General features: G+C 40.5%; 1 protein-coding gene across 4 annotated transcripts in view; it reads right to left on the bottom strand.

Moving 5' to 3' along the window:
• RDX (radixin) overlaps positions 1–4,227 on the bottom strand; it is a 103,699-nt gene extending 99,472 nt beyond the window's left edge. The window contains exon 1 of one of the 4 annotated variants that reach the window (XM_053670399.1): positions 4,145–4,227. The gene's annotated coding sequence lies outside the window, so the exon portion shown is untranslated. Of the gene's footprint in view, positions 1–3,727; positions 3,747–3,803; positions 3,990–4,144 lie in introns of those variants that run through there. The other 3 variants (XM_037163870.2, XM_037163871.2, XM_053670400.1) reach the window with 3 other exon arrangements.
• Between the last annotated feature and the right edge of the window lie 10,607 nt (positions 4,228–14,834).

Raw genomic sequence — 14,834 nt, 5'->3', positions numbered from 1 at the left:
AGGGAGAGGAACATAAACATATGGTTGCCTCTCACACGCCCCCCCATGGGGACTCAGCCTGCAACCAAGACATGTGCCCTGACTGGTAATTGAACCAGCGACCCTTTGGTTCACAGGCCAGCTCTCAACCCACTGAGCCATACCAGCGAGGGCTGAAATTAGAATTAATAAAGGAAGAAATGGAGATGGGAATCATAGGGAACTTATTTTCTTTTCGAGCAGTTCCCAGGTGCAGATTCACACATTATGTGGAGATTTCACTACTCAAAACCTCTATACTGGCATTTAATATACCATACTCTAAGAAGAAACCAAGAAGTGAACATCCCCCTTAATCAGTAGTCAAGAAAATCTGTACATATACATAAGTACTCCTAAGAATTATTATAGGACAATGATTTTCAGTCTTTTTCATGTCATGATACACATTTAGTATAAAATTCTGCAGCATGCCAAAAAATAGAGTTTTTGCCAATATTATACAAAAATAGGTATAATTTTGGTTCATTCCAACAATGGACAGCTATTGTTATGTTGGCTGTTGTCATTTTTTTTAAATTTTTTAAAAATATTTTTTCATTTCACTTGAGACCTGAGGATTATTGATTTTAGAAAAAGGGAGGGAGGTAAAGATGGGGGAAGAGAAAGAAAGAGAAACATCCAAACATCTATCAGTTACCTCTGGCATACCTCTGTCCTGAGACTGAACGGCAAATTAGATGTGTGTCCTGACCAGGGATCAAACCTGCAACCTTTGGTGTCCAGGACAATGCTCCAACCAACTGAGCTGCCCAGCCAGTGTTGTGATCATTTTTTTATCTGACAATCTAAGGGAAGAGAGGTCAGTGCCCCTGACTAAATAATCAGGTATTGCATGTTTTAAAAATTCTTGTGGAACACTGGTTGAAAATCGATGTTACAGAAAATTCCACTGTGTTATTTCATGCAAATGATGAAAATCTAAGAAACATTAATGTTTAACACAGTAATAAATACCCTTTCAATGTCTGTTACAAAGTAACCTTATTTTTATAAACTTTAAACTCAAAAATAAGGTATATAAAGTATATGCTTATTCTTTCATAAGCACTGGCATCTTCTACATACCAGGAATTGCTACTAGCAATACATACTTACGAGAAACAGGACTGGGAAAGAGGTTAAGGGGCTCTGGAGAGTGAGGAGGACTTTTACTTTTCCCTTCACATCTTTTTGGGTCTTTAAACTTTCTCCTAATATGTATTACTTTTTTACTATAAAAATGGTTCAAAATATATCTTCCATATAAATTCATATTGATAAATACAACAGAAACTAAAATGATTAGGAAAGGCAAGAGTTCTCTGAAAGAAGCTACAGATAAAGGAATTTTCCAGGGTCAGACCAGCCACTTCCACTACTGTTAAGAGGTGAGCAGATATACTGGCTGCAGAGGCTGGGGAAGCTCCCCAAACACCCTTTTAGCCCTGGGGAACACTATGAGGCTTAAAATAAGCATGTATGGGTGGAGTCTACAGCAACTCAATTCAGTACCACTGAACCAGTACGGTAAGAGTGTGGTTCAGGGTAGGTAAGAAGTGTCCCCCAGCTCTTGGTCTGCAGGAGGTCCAAGCCATCCAAGAAAGACCACTTCCTTGGCTTCTGAGATTCACAGCAGTAGCATAAAATTCTATTAGCTATGCTCTATCAGGTATGCTCTACCGGTATAGCTCCATCTTCACAATCTTAATAGAACACATGTTTTTCGGGTTCATCTTTGGGAAATATTATGAAAAAACTGTCATTTTTAAATGGCATAAGTTAAAATGCAGTAAGTTAAAAATGAATGAAAAACAGGTTCCCACCATCATCCATCATGTCAGACTCTATTATATTTCATATGGAAAGTAGACTTAAGATTGAGAACTGAAGTTATGATAAAATATATAGCCTTTCATCAGCCTGCAAAAGATTAAAATGAACAAAAATATCCAATTGTGCTTTTGGGAATGGTGAAGCAATATACAAAGTCAGAATCCTTGTTCCCCTCCCTGAGACTACTGAGAGTGAGCAAGAGAGAGAAGGAATAGTAAAGCCTGTCATTCTTACCACCATAGAAAAAATAATGAACTTAATTAAGTAATAAAAATGTCTAAGACAAAGGACATAACATACTTCCTCCACACCAAAATTAATTACATTTATTCTACAAATATTTCTGAGCCTCTCCTACGTGCTCTTCCATGTGAGGGGACACAGGAATAAATACAACAATGTATAATCCACATGGTGAAGAATAATTCTAAGCGCTATAATCAAATTTTGTCTCATTTAAATAAAACTATAAAGAATTCCAAAGTATTTCTATTTATTCCTTACTAAAAATTTATGAACAGTTTTATTAAATTTCCTTTGTATAAAAAAGTGATTAAAGAAACAAAATTAGTGCGATCCTTTTTAAAGCATACTATATTAACTTCAAAATGAATGTTCTACATTTTGTCACATTTGAGGTAAATTACTATTAGTAATCTCTCTAAAGCACAGTGAAAGCAATGGAATTCTGAAAATTAAAAAAATTCAAATCTGAGTATTAATCTCTCTTATCTAATAATGCTGTTTTGGCAAATGGACTAAGCCATTATTTATCCAGCAAAATGAACGAGTCAATTGTTCATTCAGAACTCCATCTGAAATATGAAAGTATTTAGTATTCTAAAAAATGCTCCGTAAACAATAGATTATAATGTCTATGTTCAAGAACTTGTCTATCAAATAAACCCTTACTAGCTTACATCATGCCAGTCTTGGTGCCACAGGGCTCATTAAAATGTCTTCTTGAAAATCTCAACTGTATTTCAATATAAAGCTTAGATGTAGTTGTCTTCACATTTCCAACTTCATTAAAAAGCATTCCTTAAGGGGGAAAACCCCCCAAATATTGCAAATGGTTAGAGAACCATGATATATCTGTATAAGAAGTGAGGTGTTCTTTTATTAAACTGAAATAATGTAGTGCCCCCCTTTTCTAGTGAGCTCAAGAATTAAGTTTAGAACCTTTGAAAAGAAAGGGGGGCTGTAACGTACTCAACTTGTCTGATGGGGTCTAAGATACCACCAAGTCGGGCTGCCGCCGGGGCCGGAGCAAGTTCTGAGGCTCCGAGGTCGCCAGCAGCAGCGCCGTCAGCAGCGCAGCAGCTGTAGCAGGTAGAGACCTGCGGCCGGGAAGCAGGGCCCCCGCTCCCGGGTGCGGGTAGCCAGGAGCAGCTAGCTCCGCGCCCCAAACCCCGTAATGCAACATCCCCTTTGACACCAGGCGGAACACATGCTCTCTAGTAATTCAACACCCCTACTTTCAAACTGGAGGCCGGGGAAGAAGTTCTAATAAATTCCTTCCCCGCACTGCAAATTCTGTTTCTACCTACGCTTAATATCTGTATTTTCAAACTACCCTAAAGGAACGCGCCAGGCCGCGCCCGGGGCCGCGCCCAGACGGCGGGAATCCGAGGATCCCCCGAAGCACACAGAACAGACCGGGGCTGAGGCCGAAGGCGGACCCCGAACCCACCGGGAGGAGAATCGCTCGACTCCAAGTTCGAGCTGCAGCGGGGTTAAGACTAGAATCGGGCCTCGCGGCTCCGCCAACCCTGGGAGCGGCCTGGCCAGCCGACCGGGGCGTTAGGGCGGCGGCGCCGCAGCGCGCGAACACAGGCGCTCGAGGCCCTGGCAGCGTGGGTCCGCAACTTACCGCCACCTCAGCGTCCCTGGTGGAGCCGGGGAGCGGGGGCATGGCGGGGGGAGGGGGGAAGGAGCCCTCGGCTTACCCCAACAACGAGCGGGTCCCCCTCCCGCAGTGTGGCTGGAGCGCTCAGCGCTGGTGCCGCGCCTGGCGCTGCGACTGGGAGGGAGAGACAGCGGTAGGAGTGGTGCGGAGAGGAGAGGCGCCGCCGCCACCGCAGACAGCTCCGCAATATGGCCGCCTAGTGCCTCCTCTACGGGAGGGGGAAGGCGGGGCTGCCCCGCGCCCCCCGCCTCCCCCTGCCGGCCAGTCGGCCTCGCGCCACTACCACAGCGCCAACGCCCGGGCAGTCGCCGCCGAGAGAGCCGCCAGCGCCCCGCCCAGCCCCGCCCCTTGGGCTCCCTGTGCCCGCTGTGCAGCGTTTACCCGAATTTTGCGGTTAGGGGCTGTACCCCGCTAGGGATGAGTGCTGGGCCTCGGAGTCTCAGGGGAAATGGGGCGCTAGCGGAGGAAAATAGACTCCTTCCTGGGGCTGGGATTGCGTGAAGCCGACTGTTTGGAGGAGCGGAGCCGCCCAACCCAAAGTGCTCCCGCCTCCTCCCTCCGGAGTGGAAACTTGAAACTCCCGCTGTGCCAGAAAACTCACCGAGGGCGTCTGCAGAGCCCCCAAGGAGGAATTGTTCCAACAGGGAATCCGGAACCACGTCGAGTGTGTTGCTTAGCTGTTCGGCTTGAAAATCCTAGATCGGGGGAGAGAAATGGGCCTATCTTAGAGGAATTTATATTTGCAGCGAAGAACGTTAAATTATTTTGGCAGGTTTTATCTAACTAGAATAACTTGCTCTTTCAGGGGCAGGTTTTAAACTCCACCAAGACTTCGATGGATATGGCCTCAAAGAAGAGTGCAGATTTTTATCCAGGCAAGGATGTTTGATAATTTTTTATTACCACCGATATTCTTTGGCATTTGGAAGGAGTCGATTAAAAAGTTGGAAGTGGAGCCCCCAAAAGCAACCAAACCTAATTTTTTCTAAATTTAGAGAAAGACATTTGATCATAGTCTAACTGTAGCCTACTCAAGTTAGTGCCTGGGACTAGATAAACTTCTGGTCAGTGTTGTGTCATCAATGACACGATCCCTCTCCTTGCTATTTTCTGCTGGGATGCAAAGAACAAATGCACAAAATTAGATTAGCCTAGCTTGCTCTGTTTGCAGAGCTTCATATAGTTTACCTTTCATGAACAAATAAAATAGATTCAAATAGAATCCCTTGAGTGTACTTAATTTAGAACAATAATCCATATACTTCCTTAGCATTTGCCTTCCCTGAGAGTTCTTTCCCTGGAACTCTCCCCAGATCACTCTATGCTCTTCAGTGAATTTCCCCTATTGTTTTTTGAGATCTCTCTGAACAATTAAAAAAGCCCCAAGAGTTAACTCAAAGGCTTTTAGATTGCAAATTCCTCCAGGGTGGAGGGTGTGTTCTTTTTTTTTTTTTGAGATTGTTCCCTGACCTCCCTGGAGTGCAAGAATTATCCACAAATTGCATGCATAATAATCCAAGTAACATGTGAATTCCTAGGTGGTACACTAAGTAAATGTATATAACATACTTTTGCAATGGAAAATGGAGGGATTTGTTGTTGTCATGTGCCAAGACCTGGTGTTAAATGCTTTTATATGACTTTCTTCTAATAGTTACAATACCCCTGTGCTTGGGAGGAGAAAAAAAAACAACACGAATGAAGAGAGCCTCAAAGTAGTTAAGTAATTTGCTCAATGTAACACAGCTCTAAAGTGGCAAAGCTATGACCAAACCAGTTACATTGGACTACAAAGACTTGATTTTATTTATTGCTTACTATGCAACAGCAAACAAGACAGAACAGAAATTGTAACATTTCACTTGGCTATCATATTAGTAAATGTTTAAGTAAAAGATAATATTCAAGGCTGATGAGATAAAAAGGATGCTACAGACATTGTGAGTGGATGTATTAGTTGAACAATCTGTTTAAAAAGCTGTTTGGCACTGGAATTCAACCTATAAAGGTGTTCATGGAAACTGTCATTCCATTACTGGTATTCTTTATGAACAAAAAAATCTGAAACAGAGCAAAAACTTTATTCATAAACTCTACATCAAAAAATTATTTATAAGATGCAAAAATAAAAATAGGTCTACGCTGTAGCATTTTAGGTAATAATTTTAAATGTTTAATGTATATAACATCATGGTGTAATGGTTTAGGCCAGGAGGCCCCAGGGTTTCCCAAAGGGAAGATTTGTAACCGGGTCCAGAACCTGGGTTGTCCAAGGATATAGAATATGCACACAAGTTTGGCTGGGGAATGAATGGGAGATATGGAGCATGGCCATTGAGGATTACTTTGCATATTAATAACAGGCTAGCTTTATATCCAATATGCAAAATAATAACAGCCGACTAGTTTTCCAGCTTGAGTGGAGCTAGAAAATACACCTGACTTAAACCCATGACAGAACTGGGAGGCAGCTCCCCATCGTTACAGCTCCTACAAGAGAGCTTGGAGATGGTTTGCTCCACGCCCTGGGACCACGCCTGCCCAGACTAACTATGGCAGCCAAGTAAGGCTGAAAAAAAAAAAAAATGCAGGAGTGCTGACAGGTGTAGCTAATTATGGGAGGAATTGGAAATGAGGTTTCAGAGGGAGATCTGAGTGGGGATTTAAATCTAGGTATGGCAACCATGTGATTTTTTAGGAGCAGAGAGGGGTCAGCCTCTGATCACGTGGCTTAGGAAGCAGCAAAGCAAGATGGAGCAGTTTCAAAGGATGCAGAAGGATTCTCAGGATGCAGTTCTGGATGAAGAACTAGAGATCGTGGCAACACAGCTGATGGTGCTGGGAACTTTGGTAGACCTGCCCAGATGAGCATGGATTACTGGGAGGAAGTGGAAATCTAGCCGAGCTACAGACTTCTATTTCTTTTCCCTGAGTTATTGTCCCCCTGACTACTGGCCTGGTTGAGCAAAAAGGGGTGGGGGTGGTAGGTGGAGGCAGGATTGTGTGTGTGTGTGGCAGGGGTCTTTAAAGGGACTTTGAGATTTTTAACGGCAATGTTCTGCCATTACTCTAAATCTGTTTAACTTTTGAATAAATAGTTCCTTTCCTTTTTACCAAACTCTGGCATTGGGAGCCACAATTCCTAACACCTGGTCGTGTTGCATCCACCGTCATGAGAAACAGGGGTTCGGAGACTTTCAGAATTTTCAAGATGTTACTTTATTGGCCAAGTCTTACCTGCGCAGGGGTGAGCTCTCTGAGTGTCCGAGGACACTATGCTCAGGAGAGCTGCAGATGAGAGCCGCGCCCCGGTGCTTACAACTATGTTCTTATATAGGGGTATGCAAGCAAGCTTTGAACAGAAGCAGATGTGGCTGTTAGCTATTGGCTAGCTCTAAACAGCTGATTGCCATTGGCTTATTAGGGAAATTCAAAAGGCTCTTTGTGTAGTTGGCGGTTAGCCCTTTTAGGAAGTAAAAATTTCCCTGTTCCTGGTCATCCTAACTTTATCCGGGGCTCATTCGGGATTGTCCCTTTTCAACATCTGTTTTGGACCTCAACAGTGGCAGCCAAGACAAACCTAGAACAGACAAACCTTGGGGGAGGGGGCTTGTTTCAGTTACAGTATCTGGGCACCTTCATGGGTTCCTTTTGGTAACAATGGCAGGTGGTTTTTTTATAGTAATTAGTATGATCACACCTATGTAAAAAAAAAACCAACTATGAAGTGTGGGGGGAAAAAGGGTTGAAACAAGAGTTGTCTCTGGATAGTGTTTCTATGGGCATTTTTTTTTCCTATACTCTATTCCTCAGTATTTTCTGTTACTTTTACAGTATAAAAAAATCTATGTAAGTTTTGACTACAATGTGGCTGTCAATTACACAAAAATAGCAAAGCTGCGGCAGGCTAGTAAGGAGCCAGGAAAATTCCTCAGCAAATGGAATGGGAAAACTGAGACAGACAGCTGATTCAAACTGGCCTCATCCAGCACCAAGAGCTCTGAGACCCTTAGACACTTTGCTGTAAGTGTCCCCACAAGATTTACAACCAGGGCAGCAGACAGTGGCAGCTCATCCCAGGCTAATCCCCTGAACATGTCTCCAAGGGCCCTTCTTTTGCCTCTGTAACTTGTTCTCTGTGTCCATGCAGCCCAGCTGGCTCACCACTTCTGCCCCTGTGACTTTCTAAAAGGCTAAGACAGCTCTCTAAGCAGTGCACTCAAACCTTCCCTTCGAGCGTATTTTTGCTTGCATGCTAAGTAAACTTCCTCTTGTGCTAGAGTTCTTGGCACTAAATCCTTTCTTTGCTGAATTCAAGAACTGAGAGCCTACTTTGCTGGTAACAAAGCCAGTGTTTCCTAAGTGTGAGGCTCTTTTGTGAAGAATTGTGATGAACTGAGTTGACAGGATTTTATAGTCGGGAATCAGGTTTACCGTTCACAGTAAATGTAATCTACATACCACTGTTGTAGCTTGTTTCTTACATCAAATATATGCAACTATAAATGAAATATTAGATACTTAATTGAATTTTTTTCTGTTTAATTCCAACATTTCAAAATTCAAGGGGACATTATTACATATTTGCTGAAACTACCTTTTTTCAGAAAAAAATTCGATAATGTTAGGCAGGATATATAGTGAACCAAAACAGGAAGGTGGGGGAGATGAGTCTCACCCATTAATTCAGCAGTCCTCAACCAGTCCAGTAAGATTGCTGGGCATTCTGAACATCACAAGCAAAGACTGCACAAGAGGAGGGGTGTCCTTGAGACTGTGCTGGGAAAGGGAGCTTCTGTAGCAATTTCACTAACACAAAAAGCCCTTGTAACTGCATTTTGATCCCAAGGTCCAGAAGGGGGAGGAGGAGCCTGGAAGCTAGCTAAAGTATATAACCCACAAACCCCAATAGTTGGGGAACTCAGATTAGCTGAGAGTGCTTACTTGTAGTCTTTTTGCACAAGTATATTTCATAAATAAACTTGCTGTTTCATTTCCACTATACACGTTGTCTCTTGTTTGAATTCTTCTCTTGAGAGCAAGGCAAGAACCAAAGAGGGAAGCCCCTGACTCAGGTCTCCTTGGTAACAATATCAATAGTTGCAAATAAATTTTTTTTAAAGATTTTATGTATTTTTACAGAGGAGAAGGGAGGGAGAAAAAGGAGAAGAGAAACACCAATATGTGGTTGCCTCTAATGCCCCCCCTACTGGAGACTTTGCCCACAACCCAGGCATGTGCCTTAGATGGGGAATCAAACCAGCGACCCTTTGGCTCTCAGGCCAGCACTTAATCCACTGAGCCACACCAGCTAGGGCTGCAAATGAAAATTTTTATATAGCACATAATATGGATAACAAGAAAGGCCAAAATCAATCTATTACAATCTCTAAGTCTTTCATGCTACAATCCTACTCCACCACAACATATTAGCTAATTCTTTTTTTTTTTTTTTTTTTTTAGTCTTAGAGAGCTGGGGAGGGAGGAAAACACCAATGTGTGTTTGCCTCTCATGCACCCCCTACTGGGGACTTGGCTCGAAACCCAGGCATGTGTCCTGACTGGGAATCAAACCAGTGACCTTTCCCCCTGTAGGAGGTTCCCAACCAACTGAGCTACAAAGCATTTATCTTACTAGCACATATAAAAGTACTTCTTGAAAATGAAGGAAAATTCATTTTTGTCAGTATATTTTACACATAAAAGTTTTCCAATCTAGAATAAACATTGAGTTTATTCAATCCTTTGTTAGATGAATAAGACTTGGTCGCTCCCCTCTAGATTCAGTAATGAGAAAAGTAAACAAATGCTGTGCAGTATGAACTATAATCAAGATAGACACATAGTGTCGAGGGAGACAGAAAAGAAGGCAATTAACTCTGCCTAGAGAAGAGAAAGTCATGGGAGGAGGGGAGAGTAAAGGGATGAGTTGAGGGCGGGTGAGGGGCGGATAGCGGGCACTCAGCTTCGGAGACTAAATAGAAAGATGGTTGATGTTTAGACACAAAGATGTGCAAAAGGTTTCAGAAAGGTAAATTGAGATCAGCTTGGGAAATTCAGAATTTACCCTTCATCTTTGAGGAAATAAGAATCTGTAAGAGGTGTTAAAAAGAAGAAGAATGTGATCTGATTTATATCAGTGAGTAACTGGCTGCCATGTGGATTGCTTGGGAAACAGGGTGACAGTGAGGGTGGAGGGTGAGGTCATCAGGGACAGCTTAGATGGAGTCTTGCTATAAAGGTCCCGGAATGAGGGACAGAACTTGGGAGGCTGTGAGGATGAAGAGGAGGAAATAGGATCTTTTAAAACAATTGAGGAGTAAGAGAAATGAAGATGATAAGATGATTACAGGTTTCCATCGTGATAAATGGGAAGTATAAAAAATAAAACTGAGAGATCAAGATAATTAGGCAGGTTAGCAAGATGCTGATTATTAAGTGTCTATAGGCAATATAGTAGCAAATATGACTGGAAATGTATGAACTGTAAGAACAATGGTAAGAGAGACAGCCATTAACACTTGTTTCTTAACACTTGTTAAATAAATGAACACACAGAGATAACATGATGAAATATGCCTTTCATTTCCAACCATCTTTGAAAAATATAGTTTTCTTTAAGCCAATTATTTTATTGCAGTGTTAGGTATTAAATTAATCTGAAGCATAGCAATGTACTAAAATTTTCCATCAAAATTTTTATTTACCACTTTATAAAACCTATAACCATGTAAAAATCACAACTATTTTTAAAACCTTTGCATAAAAAGAAATGCAAAAGATAATATCTATTATAAACCATGATATTTTATACTATTCACACTATCTTGCATATTTAAGTTCATATTCAAAATTTGTTTGCCGATATAATAGCCCTCAGGAAAAAATATGCAAGGTCAATAAAACTATCTTATCACCTGCTTTGTATGCCTAGTCAGCCACACAAGTTAATTGCTGATATGAGCTATAAAATTGCAGTGCAGTCAAGAGAGGTTGATGGCTAATTACCTACACTAAGAGTCAAGAAACCACAAACCTGTTCCTACCTTTATTCTCTCCCTATCTAAGGTCAAATTATATAAGTACATAATTCATCAAGTATTTGATTACAGATATGAGCATTTTAATCTCAACAAGATTAAAGTTTATACACAATCCTCTTTGCCTATATAATATAGCCAATTTAGGTTGTGAGAAACAGCAATCAAATTTCGTAGGTAAATAATAAACAGAGTGAAAAGAGTGTAGATGAGGAAACCTGTATCTTTGGCTTGTTCCCAATTTCTACAAACAAGTTGCTAAGTGACCTTTGAAAGATTCAATGGACTAGTCTGTAATTTACTTGCAAACAACATTAAAAGAGGGAGAATGTTACACCTATTGTGCCTTTCCCAGAGATTGTTTTCAGACATGTAGATTTTCAAGTAGAAATGAAAACCTCAAAAAGCTTTGAATTCCTTCTCCAACATTATTGTGGAATGGCCATCCCACCCACAGTGACTTTCCACCACTAACTGTGTGAAAGGCCTAGAAAAGAAGTTTTATTTTAAATGGACTCCCAGTTTTCTCATCTATCTAAATTAGGGAGCTGGATTAGACAGACTATCTGTAAGCATTCTTCAAGCTCTATAATTCTTCAACTCCGATGCACATGTGAAATATTTGATTGTTATGTATATCAAGGTGTAATTTCTATAATTCATTGTGTATTTACAACATGTGCATTACACTTTTATACACAGAATCACTTACCATGATATTTTATAATTTTCGACCCGAATATCCATTAGTTTGTAACACAATGACACTCAGTAATCCAGATGTGTAAATATCTAAATAATAAAACTCGCCCTGAACTTTAGCACTGAGCATTCTAGGCAGCTGTTTTCTAATAACACTTAAGTTTTATTTTAATTTAGTTGAGTCTATAAAACATTGTTATTAACTATTACTATAGAGAAAGGTGCCCTGCTCTTTGCAAAATTTCACATGTATGAGATTTAAATTTTACTGTGGTGATTGTATAATATATCCACAAATTAGTTGAAACTCCTTTCTTCAAGTGATGGAGCTTAATTCCCCACCCCATGAGTCTGAGCTGGACATAATGACTAGCTTCTAACAAATAGCATAAAGTAGAATTGATGTTATGTGACTTCTGAGACTAAATCGTAAAGGGCACTGCAACTTCCCCATTGTTGGCTCTCTTTGGGGTCACCTGCTTCAGGGTAAGGCAGGGGCTATGTCATGAGGACACTCAAGCAGTGTATGGAGAGGCCCATATGGTGAGAAATGGGGGCCTGCCAGGAGCCAGTGAGGACCTGAGGATGCCTGCCAACAGCCATGTGAGTGAGCTACTGTGGGATCAGATGAATTTTCCCATTTCAGTCAAGCCTTCACATGACTGTGGCCTGAGCCAGAACCACCCAGCTAAGCTGTTTCTGAATCCCTGGCCCACAGAAACTGAGATAATAAGTTTTTCTTGTTTTAAGTTACTAAGGTTTGAGGTAACTTTTATGTAACAATAGTTAACTAATGCATTTACCTATATTTCTACTCTAATTAGGCCACTCCTTAATTTCAAAAAAGGGATAGAATTGTATAATACAAACATACAATTTTAGAACTAGTCAAGACTTGAAATAAAAATTTGCCTCTTATTTTGCAAAAACAGCAATTAAGGTCTGCAAAGCTTGTCCTGCTTAAATATGATGTTCTTCTGTTGTTCCCTATCTCAGCTAGAAATGTAGGAGCCATCCTCACTTAACACTTCCCTCTCCTTCACCTCCTTCGTACTCAACTTACTACTTAACTCCTGTTGCTTTTACCTCCTCTTGCCTCTGTCCTCTCTCTCATGTTTATACCACCCCCAGCCAGGTCACACCACAATTATTTCTTCTGAATGCCAAGCAATAGCTCCCAAACTAACCATCTCAAGTCAACTTGTGCCCCTACAATTAGTTCTCAATTCTGAATCCGGAGTTAATTTGCTGAAATGAAATACAATTATAAGCATTTCACATCTCCTTTTCATTTCTTCTCCCAACCTCCAGACCCATTTGTCGACTTCCCATTGATGATCATTTGTTTGCACTTGTTCTCCAAGCTCAAGCCACTCTGGCTTTCTGTCATTACTAGAATATGCCTGTTATCCCATCCAGGCCACTGAGACTCTGTGTGTGCAGTTTCCTCTGCCCCATTCACCATAATCAAGGTTGTACTGACCAGCCTGCCTCCCTCACCACTTTTTCATCAGCTCACCTTTTGGTAGGCACTTGGGTTGCTTTCACAACTACTTGTTGATTTATTGATGATAACCATTCTGACAGGTGTGAGGTGGTATCTCATTATGGTTTTAATTTGCATTTCTCTGGTGGCTAGTGATGTTGAGCGTCTTTTCATATAACTATTGGCCATCTGTATGTCCTCTTTGGAGAAATGTCTATTCAGGGTACTCTGCTCACTTTTCAATTGGATTTGAGTGTGCGTGTGTTGAGTTGTTTATGAATTTTAGACATTAACTTATTAGCTATATCATTAAGAATATCTTCTTTCATTCAGTAGGTTGTCTTTTCATTTCGTTGCTAGTTTCCTTTAATGTTCAAAACCTTTTTAGTTTGATGTAGTCCCATTTTATTTTTTCTTTTGTTTTCCTTGCCTGAGGAGATATATCAGGGAAAAATATTGCTAAAAAGGTGTCAGAGATTTTACCACCCATATTTTCTTCTAAGAGTTTTATGGTTTTAATCTTACATTTAAGTCTTTAATCCATTTTGGGCGTATTCATGTATATGGTGTAAGAAGGTGGTTTAATATCAATCTTTTGCATGTTTCTGTCCAGTTTTCTCAAAACCATTTATTGAATAGATTGTCTTTACCCCATTATATGTTCTTGTTTCCTTTGATATGTATTGCTTTGCCATACAGGCATGGATTTACTTCTGGGCTCTCAGTTCTGTTCTAGTCATCTATGTGTTTCTTTTTATGCCAGTATCATGCTGTTTTGATTACTATTGCCTTGTTGTACAGTTTGACATCAGCTAGCGTGTAACCTGCAACTTTGTTCATCTTTCTCAACATTGCTGTAGCTATTTGGGGTCCTTTATGGATCCACAATTTTTTCATTATTTGTTCTAGTTCTGTGAAAAACACCATTGGTATGTCCATAAGAATTGCACTGAATCCATAGCTTACTTTTAGCAGTATGGACATTTTAATGGTATTAATTCTTCCTATCCATGGGCACAACATATGCTTCTGTTTATTTGTGTCTTCTTCAATTTCTTTCTTCAGTGTCTTACAATTTTCTCACGGCTGGGGAATGCTGGTAGGAGGAGGGTTCAGGGCAAAGGGGAAGAAAGGGGAAAAATGGGACAACTGTAATAGCGTAATCAATAAAATATACTTGGAAATTACTGTTTTACTTCTTACTTCTTAATTTAGATGCCTTTTATTTCTTCTTGTTTGTTTGCTGTGGCTGGGATGGGACTTGTAGTACTGTGTTGAATAAGAGGGGTGAAAGTGGACATCCCTGTTTTGTTCTCCATGCTAGGGAATATGTTTTTAATTCTTCGCCATTGAGTGTGATGTTAGCTGTGTGTCTGACGTGGATCATTTTTATTGTGTTGAGGTATGTTTTCTCAATTCCTACTTGACTGAGAGTTTTTCATCATAAATGGGTGCTGGATATTATCAAATGTTTTTCTGTAACTATTGATATGATATTACTTTTATTCTTCATTTTGTTTATGTGCCGTATCACATTAATTTATTCATGGACATTGAATCCGCCTTGCATCCCAGGAATAAATACCACTTGATCATGGTGTAGGATCTTCTTAATGTATTGCTGAATTCAGTTTGCTAATATTTTGTTGAGGACTTTTGCATCTTTTTATCAGGGATATTAACCTATAATTCTCTTTGTAATGTCTTTATCTGTTTTTGGAACCAGGAGAATGCTAGCCTCATAAAGTGAGCTTGGGAGTCTTCCCTTCTGTTAAATTTTGGGAAGCACAGGTGTTAGTTCTTTTTTGAATGTTTAGTAAAATTCACCTGTGAAGCCTTTCAG

The sequence above is a fragment of the Artibeus jamaicensis genome, unplaced genomic scaffold, assembly GCF_021234435.1.
Source record: "Artibeus jamaicensis isolate MK-2021 breed Jamaican fruit bat unplaced genomic scaffold, CSHL_Jam_final contig_585, whole genome shotgun sequence".
NCBI lineage: Eukaryota > Metazoa > Chordata > Mammalia > Chiroptera > Phyllostomidae > Artibeus > Artibeus jamaicensis.
The sequence above is the reverse complement of the archived record's forward strand: the minus strand, read 5'-3'. Positions and strand labels throughout refer to the sequence as shown.